Here is a 19,990-nt window from a genome sequence, read left to right as displayed (position 1 = left end):
CCCTACTAGTCCCTGCATCGTATTACAGATATGTTGACTAGCGCCTGAATCAAATATCCAGGAACTGGAGCTCACTCTAAAAGCACTCTCTATGACAGAAATAGTCTCTTCAAAAGTTCGTGTCATAAGGCTCGCAATGCGCACCCTGTATTTCTTCTTCCAACGTTCATCCTTTCCACAATGAAAGCATGTTCCTTTAGATTTCTTTGCCTTCTTCTTATGCAACCTTTTCCTTATGTTTGCATTCTCACTCCCACTGTCTATTTTGAAACCTTTTTCAAATTTACAGCACATGTCAATCATCTCTTTCAAAGAATGATCGAATCTATTCACTTTATAGTTTACAATAAACTTAGTGAAATCATCCGAGAGAGATGCAAGGAAAAAATCTTGGGCCATTTTCCCATCGATGGAAGTTCCTAAACTTTTAAGATCTTTAAATATCTTTTCCATCTTTTGTCCATGTTTATGGACCAATGTCCCCATTGCCATTTTGGCATTCATTAGACTACAAACATTTGAGAATCGTATATTACTAGTCTCAATGTCATGCATCTTATGCAAACTTTCAACCATGGCACAAGAAGTGTCCATGTGCTTATGTAGCTTCATAAGCTCCTTACTAAGTGAACTAAGGATTAAGCATTTGGCTTGTAAGTCATCCTCATAGTGTCTAACATAGTTTTGACACTCCTCCTTTGAAGCTAATTTCGTAGGAGGTACATGAGGAGGGGATTGCTTAAGCACATACAATATGTCTTTCACCTTTGAGACATTCTCAATGTGGCGATTCCAAGCAAGGAAACGTTGGCCCTTAAGGCCCCTTTTGTCAAGTATAATGGTGGGTATAATTTTAGGCATGTCGTTCACTACATAACATAACAGAAATCGTATTAGATTGTTTGTTTAAAACTATTTGATTGGGTCTTTGAATCAAATAGTACCACCCACTATTTTTGGCAAATTCCACATCCCTCAATAGAATTCGAGAGTTATATTGAACTCTTAGCGGGTTATGGGAGACTCACCATTACCAAGCCCACCTCACGATGATACGATGTTGGCTAGCAAAAATAATGATGAGAGAATAACGCATTATTCATTTACAACTTTTGTAATTACCCATCCGTTTGGCCTCTAGAGAATGTTGCCTCACGATGATACGATGTCGGCTTCATTGCACTTAGTTAAGTTATTCCCACCATGCTTAGTTTGTATAGGGGTTCAAGAATAGCCTCACGATGATACGATGTCGGCTATCCTCGTTGCCTACATTCACCTCATCATATGTATATGAATTCCTCCTGGATGTAAGCACATGCTTTGTACTTCCCCATGATAGGGTGAAGCCGGTGCATGAGTCACAAACGCTTGGAACCCACCACGGTGGAAGGCCTACGAAGAGATGTTCAAAACATCTCTCGCTTATCAACTTAATATTTGATTTGAGGGAGTAGTTTTGGGCTACATCAAAACATTTTAATCATATTAAAAGAACTTGGGCCTATCACAACTATTGGTCCAAGTCAATATGATTTAGTAGCATATAATACTCCCACTGTTTCGTTGAAACAAGCGAGACTATATGGAACTACTAACGAATGCATTGCATCCTCATATGGACTATATAGTCATATTAGGTTTTAGGATGATTATGAACCGTTTGATTTGATCCAACACGAGCCTTGTGTTGGACCTTGGGTTTAAGGTAGATAGTTGTTGATTTTAGTTACGCGTTTAATCCAATTAAACCGTTATTTCCTATTGGGCGTTGGACCCAACTATTCCATTTTGCATACATATAAACAAAAAGGAATACATGAAATAATAATAAGGGCTTATGCCCTTTTACAACACAAATCAAATGATGGACTTATGTCCATTTACAACAAATTGAATTAATCAAATTACATTCAAATCTATACTACTAAAACCCAAACATTCAAAATGTATATCGGCCAATCACATAGCTCAATTATCGAGGCCTTTGGTTCATAATCACCCTTTTCTTAATCAACCACATTAACTAAGAAAACAACTTTAAACAATTGATTTTTGGATCCATAGAATTGATTTAAATGGAACTAAATAGAATGAAAATCCAATTCTCATTAAAGAGACAAAACAATTTTGTTCTCATTTTATTTGGGCCAAAAGGAAACTATGACCACAACATTTGGGCCATAATGCAAATACAAAAATTTTTGGGGTCACTTTGAAAAAACACGAAAGTCCACAACTTCATTTAATTTCAACTAGAACCCAAAATTTTATTAATGTAAAAACATCATTAAAGGATCAAAAACAATTCGTCCTTTAGCGTTTTAGGACCTTAACGTAAAAACGTAAACTTTTGGGCCAAAATGCAAAAACACAAAATTATCACAACTTTATGTAATTGCACAAAAGGCCCCAAAAGTACCCCACTTGTAGGGGTGGCCGGCCAAGGGGTGTGTGAACAAGTGTGAAAGGGTTTTAGTGCATGCATGTGCAATATGCAAGTTGATTTTGGTGGGTGAGGTGAAATTGATGTTTTGTAAGAAAATGTTTTGTAAAAACATTAATGAGTTTAGACAAACATTAAAGCCAATTTTAATGCTTCACCAATATCCATCACCCATCAAAATTAAACCAAAACTTTATGAAAAACATAAAACTTTTGAATCAAAACTTCAAACCCATTTTGTTCTTGGCAAGAACTTCAAGAACATTGAAGAACACCATGAAAACTCATAATAGCTCCATGAATGTTTTCATTCACCAAAACACAATTTTTCACCTCTCAAAAGAGGGCTAATATCCTAGGGTACTTAGGGGTTCCAAAAGTCACCTTAAAACCATTTTAACAAGACAAACATGAACCCAAAAAGTCACCCTAAGGATTTGGCCGAATTTCCCAAAACTCATGGCACCAAATATTAGTTCCAATATTCATGCTTATATGAAATACATCTACAACATTTGAGATGCTAAATTTTCTAGCAAAATTTATATATTCAAAAGCAAGAACAAAGCTTGTAACATTTACAACATTTAAATCACAAAATATGAACATCATAAAATCCAAAAGGATTCACCATACACTAGGCCTAGGCTCTGATACCACTTGAAGGAAAAATTTTGTCCTAGCTAAGAACAAGTATGAACATTTGAATACACATGCAAGCTATCAACACTTTAAAGTAGGCATGCATCCAAAAACAATTCATAAAACCCATGACTTTCAAAGCCTAGTATATGGTGAACCAAAATAAACTCTTTAACAAAATTAAAGAGAAGTAAAGATTTAGTGATTCTTTACCCTTGAAGCTCATCCTTGTTTACACAAGGGATTCACCCAAGTGGAGGGCCTTCAAGTCACCTCCAAGCTCCTTGAATCCTCCTTGTGCTTTCCTCCCTTTAGTGCTCCTTTGATGATTAGAGGAAAAAGGATTTGTTCTCCAAAAACATCAAAAGCTTGATGTCTCTAAGTCTCTTCACCAAGGTTGTATATTGTGAAGATGATATGGATGACTTAGAGAGATTTTAGATGCTAGTAAAAATCCTCTAAGTGGCCGGCCTCTATGTAGAAAAAGAGAGAAAATGTTTCACCCAATTTCTATTAGAAAACCCTAATGAGAAAATTGCTATAAAGTTGCTTTTATAACATTTTCTTTGGTGAGTGGCAAACTTGTAATTAAGCAAGCTTGCCCATTCACCCTAATGGCCGGCCTCTCCTTGTTATTGGGCTAATTTGCCCATTTTGTTTTAGTTGTCATACAACTTAAACATAATGGGCCTTGTGGACCAAAACACTTTTGGGCCCCGAAACCCAAAACCAACATATAAGCCCAATACGAACCTTTCGTATAATTAATTAACTAATTAATTAATCTTGACCATTCTTCAATTAAACCATTTAATTGCTTATCCATTTCATATAATTTCTTCACTAACATCCTTATGTGGTGTGCGATCCATTAGGTTCCAATTAGCGAGGCAGTGGGCGATGTTACTCTTAACGATCGATTGTGAATTGAAACCACATTTCAATTCTCCCTTAAGATTAGTGTTTGCTAATCTTCAGGGCTTCCACAAACCATGAGTGACACCTAGCAGCATATCATGGTTACCCAAGCTAAGTAGAATTGGTTTGAGAACCTATCCAGTTACAACTACAATGCAATACGGTCCTTCTCTAATACAATACTCTTAATCACATTGTTTAAGTGATAGTTTGTTTCATGTCTACTATCCAATGTGATACTTTCCTATATGATTCCTTTGAATATGATTTGGAACAAACTTCCTAAGTCATATTCATATGCTTTGGCCAAAGACTTTAGAATCATATCTTAGAGTATTCTCCTTCCACCATGGAAGGTTAGAGATCCCTTGTTGTGCATTCATATGCCTACATGACTAGATAGCTTGACCCCAACAATGCCGTGGACAATCCGAAGGAATGCCATTGACATGATCAAAGATCAAGGACCTAACCATTAGACATCTATGATGCCTCAGGTCAAAGGACTACTTTGCATATTGCAACTTTAGAGTTCATACATGACATGTATGTTCGAACTCTCTTTTGATCGATGTTCAGTGTACTCGATTACTTTTCGAGCACCTATGTGTTTGTCTCAGTGTCCAACACCAAATGACTTGAGACTAGTTCACACTCACGTTTGAGTCAACATAACACATACTAACCTTAGCGGATTGTCAATGCCCAATTGACAATCCTATGGCTAGGAACGTTTTAGGAATGAACATAAGAGAGAGGTCTCGATAATCTAACTCATTAGATCACTTCTCTCTTAGAACAAATACATTCCTTGGATTCCCTTATTGCTTAAACACATGATACAATAAATAGTGATTAACAATAAGCTTTGCCCTTCATTAAACATATAAAAGTTTAATACAATAAGTATTCCAAAAGCTATTACATCAAATGAGTGGCTTTGTGGGCATACTTCCAACACCTATTTGATGACTTTTCCGACTCATTTCAATTTTTTGTCGAGTCACACGCTACGTGTAAAATTTATGTAATACATGAGCGTTGAAACTTTGATTTATCGGTCAACATTTATTTACCAAAATTTTGATGTCTACAAATGCCCCCACTTCAAGGTGCGTCGTATACATGTGCTTGTCATGTGTAGGAGATGCGTTTTGAAGTCCCTTATTGTAGATGTCGATCCAATAGCCATTGGGGCTTGATCTTGAATTGGGCTGGAAATTTCTTCAAGGGCCATTGAGGCTTCATCTTGAATTGGGCTGAAAGTTTTCTTCAGTGCCGTTGAGGCTTGTTCCTGAATTTTTTTTTTTTTTTAAATTCCTTCGAGGGCCATCGGGGCTTGATCTTGAAGGTTGGAATTGGACCACAATGAGCTTCACGTGGTAGATGATCTTTGGCTTTGGATGAATCGGCACGTATTTTGTTGTGCTTGTTGACTTTCCACAGCTTTGATCTTGAACTGGGTTGGAGGATTTTCTGGATTCTTCCATTCTTGGCTTTCCATAGCTTATTCTTGAACTGGATTTGATTCAAGGGTGGTGGATGCTTGATCTTGAATCGGACTTGTGATTTCCTCAAGGGCCATTGAGGCTTGATCTTGAATTTGGCTGGAAGCTTTTTCAAGGGCCGTTGAGGCTTAATTCTTGCAGGTTGACTAGAACACATGGCAAGCAGGCACGAGGTGAAGGTGATGACTTGTTGCTTTGTTCAATCTTTCTAATTCACACCTGAGCAGTTTGGTCAACGGTATGATCTTCAAGATTGATGGGCTCTTCTTCCAGTTGGTGACTTGATCTTTAAGGATTTGATTCAAGGATGGTGAATCGGCATGTGCAGCCCATAATGCCTAGCGAGTCGACCCAAGAATTTGAGGGTCAAAACGAGTCCTCCACCCAGAATGATTGCAACCCTGATGATATGAGATACTTTTGATTTTGAAGAAGTAGCGGATGAATCGGCACGTGCTTTGTTGTGCTTGTCTCCACATGCTTCAATGTATCATTTTCCCTTGCCTTATCTGTTCTTCTGGCAGATGTGATATCTTCTCTGGAAGCATAAGATGTTGAGATAATGGGTACTTCGAGAGCAATGCTAGGTAAGCAATCAGGGAAGGGTTCCAGGCAGTCGATTTCAGATCGGAAGATTGATACCAAGTGCTGGCTGATTGCTTTCTTTCTCCTTGTCCCGCAGGTAAGAACAAGGACAAAGAAAAGGACAGGGAGAAAGCATGATATGAAATACTCTTGCTTTCGAAGAAGCGGTGGCGATTTGACAGCGTTGCACAGTGAGGCTTTGCTCTTTGGCGATGGTGCCGTCAATATGTTGTTGAAGCTTTTCGAGCTCTTAGATTCAACTCAGACCCCTTCTTCTCTTTAATTTTTTCAACTCGGACTCCTTCTGCTGAGTTGATTGTGCATGTCGCATTTCCTTATTTGTTCTCCAGGCAGATATGGCAGCTTCTTGAGTTCCTCAACTCAGACTCCTTCTGCTGAGTTGACTGTGTAGGCTGTATTTTTCTCTGCTTGTTTCTTCTGCACGTTGTCTCCACATGCTGCAAGGTATCATTTTCACTTGCCTTATCTATTCTCCAGGCAAATGTGGCATCTTCTTCGGAAGTACATCAGCAGCTAAAGACGAGTACTCGAGAGCAATGCCAGGTAAGCAACCAGGCAAAGGTTCCAGGTAGTCGATTCCTTACCCGAGTTTGAGTGGAGGTTCCGGCATATTGCTTTCTTTATCCTTGTCTTTGCAGGTAAGAACAAGGACAAAGGAAATGACAAGGAGAAAGCATGATATGAGATACTCTTGCTTTCTACCCCGGTGATATGAGATACTTTTGCTTTGGTGTCATTTGTTTGCAGAGGTACCCGAAGGAATAAGGAACACTGAGTGACTTGAAAGGCTTCGTTGGGAAGGCATTCTCGGAGATGAAGAAAAGTTTTGTATGTCTGCCTTGCTATGGAGGGTGAAGGTGGACAGTTATAGGACGTTCTTTAATACCTGTAGAGGTACTATTCTTTCACTTATGTCGGCAACCATTGAGTGATTGATCAGTATGGCTTCACGTGCTTTCTTCTTCATCAGAAATCTTCAACAAATTGTCCGTAATTTCCGCCAAGATGAGTGTGCATGTGACAGGTGTTGACGAGGCTGAAAAAGACTGGTGCCTCTTCGATATCTGGGATTGGCGCTTCGACAAATTGCCCGTGATTTCCACAAAGCTGAATTTGCGTGTGACGAGTGCTGACGCGTCTGGAAAAGCAAGATGCCTCTCAGATTTCTGAGCTTGCCTCTTTGATTTTTGAATTGGCCTCTTCAATTTCTGAGCTCCGTCGAGTGCAGAGGTTGTATGTGACAAGTGTGGACAAGTCTGGAAGGGAAGATTGGCCCGTGGTTTCTGAGCAAGCCCAGCTTTTGAGAAAGCTAGCACCTCTTCGATTTTTGAATTGGCCTCTTCGAATTCTGAGCTCGCCTCTTCGATCTTTGAAATCCCGTCGAGTGCTAATTTTTATAGAGGCACGCAGTTCGTTTCAAAGCACACTTGAATTTTCGCTTGTAGAAAATGTATGGCCCTTCCGACCGTCGTTTTGACTTGAACCTTGGTGAAGAGGCAGTCCCGCCTTCTCCAGACAACATATGGCGCCCATCCTTCATATCCCTTACTGGTCCTCTTACCGTTAGGGATTCGATGATGAAGAATGATATGACCGCTGCGATGGTGGCTAGGAACCTTATCACTCCCAAAGATAACAGACTATTTTCCAAACGGTCTGATGAGTTAGCTGTTAAGGATTCTCTGGCTTTCAGTGTTTAGTGTGCAGGTTCTGTGTCTAATATGGCCCAACGCCTATTTGCTCGAACCCGTCAAGTTGAATCATTGGCGGCTGAAGTGATGAGTCTCAAACAGGAGATTAGAGGGCTCAAGCATGAGAATAAACAGTTGCACAGGCTCGCACATAACTATGTTACAAACATGAAGAGGAAGATTGACCAGATGCGGGAATCTGATGGTCAGATTTTACTTGATCATCAGAGGTTTGTGGGTTTGTTCCAAAAACAGTTGCCTTCATCTTCTGGGGCTGTACCGCGTAATGAAGCTCCAAATGATCAACCTCCGGCTCCTCTTCTTCCTGGAGTTCCGCCGAGTGATGAGGTTTCACACGAGCAACCTTCGTGAAGGCTCCCTCCTGTTTGCTCTTTTTTTTTTTTTTTTTTACTGATGTAAAATGTACATTTCTGTAAATTTTCAGAGAAATCAATAAACGAGTTTGATTTCTTTCAGGTTTTTTTTTTTTTTTTTTTTTTTTGCTTTCGGTGATGCTTACACTTATTCCTTAACAAATGATGGCTAATCATTTTCTTTTTTTTGTTTATTATCTCTTTTGGATGGTGCCTGATGCACCCAGATTCCACCCTATATTTTTTACTTCTTTTCAGAATGGTGTTGATCCACCACCCCAAAACACTTTATATTATTATTATTATTATTATTATTATTATTATTATTATTATTATTATTATTATTATTATTATTATATATATATATATTTCTTTTATTTCTGTCGTGCACCATTCCTGCAACCTTTAAAAAAAATTTATTGTTTTTTTTTTTCCTTTTGTCATGGTGCCGTGCACCATTCCTGAAACCTTTATATATATATATATATATTTTTTGTCGGCCAACACCTTCCCTTCTTTTTATATTATTTTTTTTCTTTATATGGTGCTTTCTGCAAGTTGGGTTCGTGGGTGAAAACCCAGGCCGAGTCCGAGAAAAGACGAAGGAGGAGGGTGACCTTGATGTCGGATCCAGCTAAGACCCAGAGCACAGTCGGGTTGGAGTCAAACTTGAAACCGGGAGCGGAGCATAGAGCTCGCGTGCTCGATAATCGCTGCAGTGGAAGAGCAGCAGGTAGGCTTGAACTTTGTGCAACGGTGGTAGTCGCCTTTCATCTTCAGACAGAAGACCTTGTACTTACTGGCCGACGCAGACAGCGCGAGATTGGGATCTAGAAGCCTCAAGATACTGGCACAGACATTGGAGAGCTCGGAGTCGACCTTGGATTTGTACTTCTTAATGAACGCAACGTGTTCCTCTTTCTTCCGACCTTCTTTTTTCTGCTTCGATTGACGACACGATGCGCCATGCAGGTGGCACGGAGCAAGGAGGATGCAGAGCTGGTGGAGACCGAGGGAAGACGAGGGAGTGGATGGAAGAGGACAGGGTAGCTGTGACAGACAGAGAGGCCATGGCAGGACCTCGAGGAGCTTTAAGATACTGGTGCAGGTACTGTTGAGGTGATCTTAACGAGAAAAGCATGGAGAGGGCGTTGAGCACATGGGCCCGCAATCCTTGAGGTTGATCTCGTACTCCTTGAGCTCCTGTTCAGACATGACGGGGCAACCTTGCTTTGCAGCGTCACTTTCATCATCCTTCACATCAAAGAAACCTCACGACAATGACAGGACAGACACAGTAGAGCACACAGTAGTGACTGACACTGCCGAGCCTGGCTTTGGAGGTCCGCTTCGAAGCAATGAGTTCGCCCACCGAGTTACGGCCTAGTTGAGGGCTGTTTGGCGACCGTGATGGTGACTCAGATGACGGAGATAATGGAGGGGAGGTTGCGGTGGCTTTCATGGCTGAGATGAAGGAGGGAAGAGTGATGACTCGAGAGAGAAACTTGGGCCTGAATTTGGGCTAGTGGAATCTGATGCGTCGAGCGAGCTGGGGATGATGATGGCACTAGGCCAGCCCGTGGCGTGTGGTGGGCTTATTGGGGGGGGGATGCGACAATCTCTTCGACGACGGACTTGGCGATAATGGAGATGTCGCGGTTGGCAATGAAATGCTAGAGAGCTTGGAGTGCTTCTAATTTAGTTGCTGCTGCTAGCTTCATAGCCGTCTTCAGTGAGCTCCAGGGCCAAGTCATTCCCAAACCAATAGAGCAATGGATGAGGCATATCAGTAATCAAGTTGTGGGCTCAGGAACCAAGTTGTGGGCTTGGGCAAGCTTCTTCAGGAGTGGTGGATCTCCATACATTGTTCACCGAGGCCGCGATCAGTAGAGGAGCTTCGCAGTGCTGGAGCTTGGTGTTGGTGGGTGTCGAAGCATTTACTTGGTCCTTCACTTCCATGGTGGTGGAGAGGTTGCTGGGTATGGGTGCGAGGAAGGAGGATGTCATTAGGCTTTATCCTCAACGATCCAGCCCACCATCACTATTTTTTTATAATACATTATAACATATGTATTTTTTTTTTTTGTAATACATTATAACATATGTATTTATTTATATATATATATATATTTTTTTTTTTTTGACAAAATAAATTTGTAATAAAATTGACCTTCTTTAATAAAACATTTAGTTTTTATTTTGATATGACTGAACTCGAAATTAAATGTTCAAGCCGCCTACTTACCCTTCCAAAGAAGAGATCAAGTCATAACGTAGTTCAAATACATTTTTTTTTTGTGTCGTACGCAGTTTATGCTCTTGCGGGCCAAGAGCTTTTGGTGCCATTTGCAGTTTCAACTCGTGCAGGCAATGAGCGTTTGTTGTCGCCTTTTATGCTCGTGCGAACCAAGAGCGTTGGTGCCGTGTTGCAATTTTAGCTCGTGCAGGCAAAGAGCGTTGTTGGTTCGTCAAGCGATCCGGGAGAGTCGTTCCTCACAATCTTCATAGCAAGGAGCCTTGACTGAGTAGTTAAAGAAGTCTTCTGGGAAGATGTCACACATTGTGATGGGGATGGATGATCTTCGTGTCAAAGTTTCATTATCTCTAACACTTTCACATTGTTCTGGAGGTTGACAGGAGCTACTTTGCCCCCTTTCCCATTGGTGAACTTGTGGAATAGATGGTTGTTGCCTGGAAAGGCGTTCCTCGCAATCTTTATAGCAAGGAGCCTTGACCGAGTAGCTGAATAATTTTCTGAGGAAGGAGAGATCGCGCATGGTCGATCTTTGTGTCAAAATTCCTCATCTTCAACACTTTCACATTGCTTTGGAGGTTGGCGAAAGTTGCTTTGCCCTCTTTTCGATGGGTGCACTTGTGGAGAAGACATATGCTTCTTGTGCAGTTTCTTCGGAGTGACATGAGTCTATCCTTCAACTTCACTCAGCTTGACTGGCATGGTTTTGGAGCATGCCCTCAGCAATTGAGGTGAAGATTTTGAGTTAACAAAGTTGGAAGTGACGTCTTCTTCTGGGATTTCATCTTCTTTGTCTTCTTGGGCCTCTTCTTCAGTGCGGTCCTCTTGGGTTTGTTGGTGTGAAGATTGGCCGATGTAGGTGATGGTGCGCCTCCTTACCTTCAGTGGTCCTTTTATGTCGACCTCCAAAGCTGCTTGGCGCTTCATCCTTGAAGGAATCAAGTTTTTAACATCGTCTTTTCCTGCTAGACTGTCGATCTTTTCTTTCTTTGGCGTTGTCTTCCTATTTCTAGAAGGCTTCTTAGTTTCTTCAAGTATGTCCGCAGCCGACCGTTACGGAGGAGATCTAGCTGTGCCGCTATGTTTCTTGGGTTTCGATAACCTTTCAAAGACAGATCTTTTCAATGTTGGCGTCTTAAGCCTTTTGAAGACAGAAGTTCGGTCTCGACCACTGATGTGATCAAGTGCCGAAATTCTAGGTTTTGAATGATTCAGCCTGTCGAAGACTGAAGTCGAGGGATGGGTTTAGGCTCCTCTTTTGGCTTTGTGGCTTGTGGTCTTGGCTTCCTCGTTTTTTTGTAGGTCGCCGATGTCCACCCTTCCTTATCACCAGTAGATGCATCTTGGTTCATTATCACCGATGTCTCCCTCCGTTCCCGCGTTGTTGCAAGTTTCGACGAAATGTGCAACGTGCTACTTTGGGTTTCCTTTTCCATCAAACTGCATGAACTTTGGTGGTTGATAACCCCTTGGCATCTTTAGGGCATCAATCTTCTTGGAGTAGGGCTTCGAGTAGAACAATGAGGTATGTGAGCTCCTTTCGTATTGCGCCTTGATGGTGTTGATGATCATCTCTTGCAGCTGCTGGATAGAAAAAGATCCTATCAGTGCCGCTGCTTGGTCTGGCTCCGGCTTCACATCGATTTTCTCCACCTGAGGCTCCTCTTCTTCGTCAGCTCCTCTCTTTAGTGGATCATCCTCTGGGTTGGGGTTCTCGCCGTCCTGTGGCTCAAGTCGGCTGACGAGTGCAGCGATTTGTAAGTCTTTTTCTTCCACAATCCGTGTTAGCCTTGCGATCGCTTCATTCATTTGAGCCAGTTGTTCTTTAATAGAGGTAACGCCAATGGTCATGACTTGTGCAACCAATAGACGTGACTTTCCTTTAGACATCCAGGATGCTGACAAAGAACGTCGTTGGCTGTTTTGGGATATCATCTTGTGTGCCTCAGCAGCATGCTTCGATGCCCCCAGCGAGGTTAGGTTGATGACAGACTCGCACCTTTGATGCTCCCCTTGCTCCTTTAGCAGCACCAACTTTGAAGTGGCATGTTGAGGAGCGATTGTGGCGCCAATGGATTGTCCGTTCGCGGCAGAAGTGCTCAGGATCCTTCCCTTGGTGGTTGCGAGAACGGCTTGTCCCTTGCTTGATGCCATTGACTTTGAGGTGTGTTTGGATTCCTTGAACGAAGAAAGAGATGAGAGGTAGAGATTGTCCCACTGGGCGTGCCAAATTTGTAAACACGAAAAATTCCTGAAACGAAAGAGACAAGAACAACGTGCACAAAATAATATTTTGTATTTGATGATTTTGGGTTACAATCTCTCTCAAATTTGATCCTCTGATTCGACCTCCCTAAGGTGTTGATTTGTGGATGTGCGATTGATCCAAAAGGCCGTTGGGGCTTGATCTTAGAATGAAAGAATGATGAACGATGAACGATGAACGATGAACGCTTTCTTCAAGGCTTTTGGGGCTTGATCTTGAAGAACTGTTGATGAACGGATCTTCAAAGGCCTTTGGGGCTTGATCTTGATGAACAGTTGATGAATGGATCTTCAAGGGCTTTTGGGCTTGATTTTGAATAACAGTGATGAACGGATCTTCAAGGGCTTTTGGGCTTGATCTTGAAGGACGATTGGATGTGTGGATTTGTCGACGTTGTTGATCCAAAGGGTCGTTGGGGCTTGATCTTAGGATGAACAGATGATGAACGATGAACACTTTCTTCAAGGGCCGTCGGGGCTTGATCTTGAATTGGTGGAAGTTCTTCAAGGGGCCATCAGGGCTTGAGCTTGAAGGCGGATTTGGCGAAGAACGAAGAGAGTTTTCTCGATCCTTCGGAATTTGCTTGAGATCTTTAGAGTTTCAAAGATTCAAGGTTTTGGTGTAATATCAATTGGTGAAATAAAATGAATGAAATTGGCTTCTATTTATAGAATTTTCCAATGCCTAATTTTGAATATAATATTCCAGATGAAATAAGTCGTTTCTGCCAGGTGTTGACACGTGTCCTGTTTGATGACTTTTCCGACTCATTTCAATTTTTCGTCGAGTCACACGCTACGTGTAAAATTTATGTAATACATGAGCGTTGAAACTTTGATTTATCGGTCAACATTTATTTACCAAAATTTCGATGTCTACAGTTTGTTTTTTACGATTTTTTAGTATGCAATCTCGAAGTGTGTACAAATAAGTTTGACGGTTTGATCGTTGAAAAACGTTTCGTAGAATGCATATTGCGTCAAAACGGTAGATTAAACAAACACTTAGAGTTAATATTATACTTCCATTAAGTATAAAATAAGATTTTGTGGTATCCACTAGTGTAAATATTTTAAATTGAAGATCGAATTAATTCATTGCATTCTTATAAGGTCGAGGAGTGTAGCTGTAAAAAAATCATCAAAACCGGAGCTAAAATAACCGTTAAATTGTGATTTTTCGTTTATAACCGTTGAAAACTTTTATTCCATTACCTAATCTATGAATGTTTTTTTTTTTTTTTTTTTGCGATTTTTTACGTATGCGATCTTGTAGTATCTACAAATAAGTTTGACGGTTAGATCATGGAAACTAGTTTCGTAGAATGCATATCTCCGTTAAATTTGCCTAAATTTTGAAGTGGGAAAAGTAATTTGTGCTAAATTTTTATTTATGTTTTTCAAGTATTGATTAGACAATATTTAGTTTGTGTGATGACATTTTCATTGTACAATTATCTTTTTGTTTCTTTATCGCATATTTTACATGGGTTATTATCTATTAAACCAAGCAATTATTTATTTAATTTTTAAAAATGTATTCTATTTAAATACATATTATTTATTTATTTATTTATTAAACCAAACAATTATTATTTTATTTTTTAAAATCGTAACAAAATTTTGGGGAGAGGGAATTTTGGGGTATTTTTGCCGCCATTTTTTTCTTGTCGGTTATAACCGACAGTAATGAAAATTTTCCAAAATAAAACCCCTCCATCTCTTCCTTGCGTCAGTGCCTTCTCCCTTCCCCCTTCCTTCCCCCTTTTCTCCTCTCCTCATTTCCTTCTCCTTCTCGAGAAGCAACATTGGGCATTTGGATGAGCATGGCATCTACACTGGCCAGTGCTCCACCTTCGCTCTCTACGGCTACGTCCGCGCTCAGGTTTGCCTTCTTTCCCTTGTTTCTGTACTTTGTTATTGTGGTAATATTTGTGTTTTTGTTGGGCACTTGTGAATGTATTGGGTGATAAGAACGTAGTACCGTTGCGGAATTTGATCATGTTTGTATTTTTCGGTTCGGTTAATCTCATTTGATTCTATCGTTTGCTTTCTAAGACTGCATTCTAAGCTGTATTATTATTACAAAGTAGATGACTTGAGAGGCTGCATTCGAAACCCACGAGGAAAATAACATACAAATCACACGATGACTGTTACTGCGGTCATAGATCCTGAACTATGCTGAAACAATCACTTTTTATTCAGCTATCATTTTCTTTATTACATCTGGTTACAATTGCTACTGAAGTATTGGAAGTTGTTCAATTACTGATAGATTTAAATAAAAACATGTTGACGCCCGCAGTCAAACTCGAAAAGCCCAGTGTAGCATAGAGTTATATCCAAACTTTTCTAATCCTAAGTATGAATTTTCCCAATGATTCTGACGTTGAGTTTCTGAGGTTTTGTTTTATTAGGTTTTCAGTTGTTCTTCAGCGGTAATTAGCATCCTCTTATAATTTCTTATCGATCATGTGCAATTTTGGCATTCCATCTGTTCTACTCTGATATCTTGTGCTTTCTTTTGTTTTTTAGGGAGAGGCCGACAGTGGTTTGGACCGTCTCTGGCAGAAGAAGAAAACCGAAGTTAAACAGCAGAAAGAGATGATTCTTCTTCAGTTCATGGGGATGAGTTGTTTAATTTCTGAAATAAATTATGTGATTTGGGATCTCCATGCTTTTCTTCGTTCTTCTATTTATGGAAGATGTGGGTTTTCTCTTTTGTTTTTCTGTGATGGATTGCTGTGTTTTGTGTTGGGAAGAAGGTTGGTAAAGTTGGGTTTTGGATCTTTTGAATTCGAGCTTCAAATTCCATCGTGCATGGGGGTTCAAGCATGTTGCCCAATCTGGTTTGCTCATTAGCTGCAGATTCTGATTTCAAGCAGAAGGGGAGAAGAATGCTCAACAAGAAGAAGGGAGAATGTTTTCATGTCCTTTTTATTTTTTTTTATTATTAATATATTTGATGTCGGTTTTATCCGACAAAGAATGCTTTACTTATTCATAATTAATATTTCCTGTCGGTTATAGTCGACACAAGTTCTGTCAGTTATATATATTTTATGTCGGTTTTAAAGTATTTTCTATCGATTTTATCCGATTGAAAACGCTCTTATTTATTCATTATTAATATATTCTCTGTCGATTATATCTAACACAAGTTATGTCGGTTTTAGAGTATTTTCTGTCAAAAAATTCATTTCCTGACGCTGACAATTATGTCGCTTATTATATCCGCCACTGCATCCATTTTCTGTCGGATTTTGCATAATATCCGATGGTAATATATGTTTCTTGTCGGTTTTTGGACCGCCATCAATAGATAATTTTGTAGTAGTGCACGTATAAGTATGAAATCAACTTTAAATAATCAATAATGCCAGACTATGCCAAACTACAATATCTCAATAACAATAATGCTAGAAATACGCCAAACTACAATATCTTAACAATAGTATAATGAAAACAGGTTGCTCATCAATCTACGCTAGCACACAAGTTCATGCAGATAGTTTCTGACATGAACAGGACTGTGGTGTAATGTATAAGTACGTTCTAGTGCTACAATCATATGAAGACTAGCGATAATCACAGTCATCTATGAGTTGGAGTTGCCTAATGCAACCTGTACGATAGGACTGGCACCTACTTGGATCCAAGACGAGCGTGCGATTCAGAGGTGAACATACATGTGAAAGACTAGCCCTGGCCCTGGGAGAGCACTAACACCGGGGTGCAGCAATGATGAGCAGACTACACAAATATAACCATGCCATAACAATTCAATAATTTCTAATCAACAAAGTAAGCTTACATGAGCGTCCTATAGGATTATTTTAGCGTTTCACGGCATTATAACATTTCTTATAACATATTAAATCATGGCATAATCATGGCATAACAAGTGTAACATCAATCTAAAAACAATAATGGCACGATATGCATAAATCAATTCAAAGGCATTTGTGGAAACTATCAAGTTTATATATATACAAAAACAAAATGCCCACTCACTAGTATGTGGTCGGATCGTAGCCTCCTAGCCTCGCTTGACCTCGTATGTCCTCGGGATAATTTTCACCTATATGTGAAATAATTAAACTAATAAATTAAATAGGACATATTCAAAAAGGCTAGTGTAAATCTCCCATACTTTGCTCAAATGGAAGGTTTGAATATACGAAAATGATCTACACGAAGTCACGGATCCATACATGTCAAGCACTCGTGGGCCGTAGGCCGGACGCACCCTCACGCACCACCTAGCCCATGGCCACACGCGCGCCCATGCACAGACCATGCACTTGACAGAGACTGATGGACATTAGGAATATTCCGTCATAATTGACAGAATATTCTTCGTCTTCTCCAGTGAGTTTCGTCATTTGCCGCCATCTGGTTCACCGGTTTCTAGAAATTCTCATCGGAAACTAGGAAAAATTTCAAAATTTCAAAGCTACATATCTTCTTCATTTCTCAACCATTTTTAACAAACTTTATACGGATTTGAAGCTCTTGAGGAGTAAAACAATTCTATACCTTTTGGAAGTCCAAAAATGGACAGGAAATGGTCTGAAAATGCTTCGAAAGTCTTGGCCTAAAACTCTACTCCTCGAACTCGCTTGTTAGAGACCCTAAGGAGTTGTGTAGAAGTTTCCCTACGTCCTAAAACCTTGTAACTCGGCCTAAAACTCACCGAGTCGAACCTTCCAAGTTGGTGAGTCAAAACTCGGTCATTTCACCATCGGCTAATACGACTGGGTCTGTGGGTTCGAGAGGAGTACAATGGTGGAGTTTGTGAGCTCGATCTGTGAAGTTTTGACGTCTTTCTAAAGGGTTACAGGGAAAGGGAGAGTTTCGGTGAGAGAGAATGAAAAGAGAGTGAGGGAGCAATTTTTGATTAAGGGAGAAGTGTGAATAGTGGTTTTGATTAGGTGAAGGATTTTAGGGGAAAATGAATGAATGTGAGGGATTTAAAGGAAATAATTCGATTGGTGAGGTGAAAGGAAGACATAGATCCCATTTAAAAAGGGGATAAAAGATAGGGTTTGCACAAGTGAAATCCGATGAAATCTAACGTACCCTATCAAAAATAGTAGTTCCCTACACTGAAATAATTTGCACACTCGTGTACAATTCTACCTGCTGTTAATGTACTTTATTGTGCGTAACTTTTTCGTTACAACTTCGATTCGTGTTTAACTTGTGCTCACGCGTTCGTAATGATGGGTACTATTTAATTAAGCTACTAGGAAAATAAAATAAACGCTAAATACTACCCACGTTACTTTGCCAACAAGGGCAAAAATGTCAATTTACACACTCGGGGAGAAATTACATAGAAAATTAGGGACTGGTCATCACATCACGTGCATCAAACCTTACCACATAAACACCTTCAATACAATCCCTTTTTTACCCAACAAGTTTTCATCCAAATCAATGCTACAATTGTATAAATAGGTTTTTCACACTTATTTGCCATAACCATTAACCTTATAGGAAAAAAAGGCATTCCACTTCTCAAATAGCCAAAAAATTCACAACACAAACATGTCTAAGTTCAAACATGAAACTGAGGGTTTTAACGCCGAGCTCCATGGGTGGTACAATGTGGAACCTCGTCCACTTCGGGGTCACCCAAGGCAAATCCTACATCATCGTTTAGCTCTGTCGACGCGGAGATGCGGCTGGAAAATATACATCAGTCTGTAAGAGATGGGCGTCGCCAAGTATTGGAACCAAAAGAACTTGTGTACCTTAACGATAAAGCCAATGAAGCGCTCTATTGTGCAAGCAAGCAAAAAATGAAGGTTGACACGTCTTGAGAAATGGTCCCATTCCTAAATTTGAATTGTCGCAAAAGCGTCGTGGCCTAGGAGGGAAAGACCGAAATGGAGGAGCGCAACAAGGGGTTTGAGGATTTTCGTCAGGTAGTGAAGGGAAAGGAATCACATCAACGACAATGGGATTCCTTGACAGTGAAGGAGGTCGAATCATTTGATAAAATTTGGTATCGGTGATCGTTCGGTGAGGGTTATGCTTAATAGCTATGGTAGAATAAATTCGAAGGCTTAGCCTAGCTTGTGGTTGACTTGTAATGTTTAATTATATGGTAAGCAAGGTAATATAGTTGTCCAATGTATTTGCTAACTATTATATGATAAATAAAAAAACATGAGGACTATGTATCCTTGTTATCTTCAACGCTTACCATGTCCTAAACTACCCTAATACGAAGAGTATGAAATATGTATATAGGCAATATATACGCTGTAAGTACATGATATGTACACTACATGTACATGTTATGCACAAAACTAGAGGTCGGGCAATGAGTTGCTTTTCATATATATATAAGACACTTTAAAGGCATGCTATTGGTATAGTGGATACAATTAAAACAGAATCCACATCGATCACATGTATAAGGTTACATTGATATGTAGTGGATACAATTGACTTGGAATCCACAACGATCATATATATAAGGTTACAGTGACAGTTTGCGAGTCTTGTTCGTATATCAACTACCACTTAACCGAGCACGTGGAAAACATTAAACTTGTTGTCGCTTATTTTATGGACACGCATAACCCTTAACGTCCTCTAACCTTTTTCTTAATTTTGTTTTTAACCGAGGCTAGGCCATAACTAAGTTGTGGTGATACTCGCTAAATTCCGAGGCACAACATACATACATCATAACTAGTGAACATTCTTGCTTCTCATATTAAGTTATATCCTTGCACACCATTTGCACATCACGGAAAAATTTTCTCAAATTTCTACAATTGAACACTTGAAACAAAAATTGGAATATACCCAATATTCTTGCACGTCAAAAATAAAAAAATTTCCACAACCCATAACCCCAAACATGAAACACAAACCTTAATTGAACTTCTAAGTATTAATTCATCTTACAAACAAACCCATATATTCCATAAATCATTGATATAGGAACTTGGAATTAAACACCCTACCTTACTATCCTGCCGAAGCTTCCGTTGTAGGAAAAAATGGAACTTTCCGGCCAAAACAGAAATATGGTACGAACGTCCTATGTTTAAGGATGGAAGAATTTGTTGTGTTTGGTTATGGAAGAATAACACATATAGCTTACAAATCTGAGCTCAAACCCAAAAACCCCAACCTCTCTCTCTCTCTCTCTCTCTCTCTCTCTCTCTCTCTCTCTCTCTCTCTCTCTCTCTCTCTCTCTCTCTCTCTCTCTCTCTCTCGACATCCTTGTGTTCGAAATCAGAGCTATGAGCTCAACCCAA

General features: G+C 39.9%; 1 long non-coding RNA gene across 1 annotated transcript; it reads left to right on the top strand.

The window, feature by feature from the left end:
* Positions 1-14,441: 14,441 nt before the first annotated feature.
* LOC108169550 (uncharacterized) lies at positions 14,442-15,783 on the top strand. The gene is made up of 2 exons (XR_001785808.3): positions 14,442-14,589; positions 15,243-15,783. It is a non-coding gene; the product is annotated as an uncharacterized lncRNA (long non-coding RNA).
* Positions 15,784-19,990: the final 4,207 nt, after the last annotated feature.

This window comes from Malus domestica, chromosome 01, assembly GCF_042453785.1.
Source record: "Malus domestica chromosome 01, GDT2T_hap1".
Taxonomy (NCBI): Eukaryota; Viridiplantae; Streptophyta; class Magnoliopsida; order Rosales; family Rosaceae; genus Malus; species Malus domestica.
The sequence above is the reverse complement of the archived record's forward strand: the minus strand, read 5'-3'. Positions and strand labels throughout refer to the sequence as shown.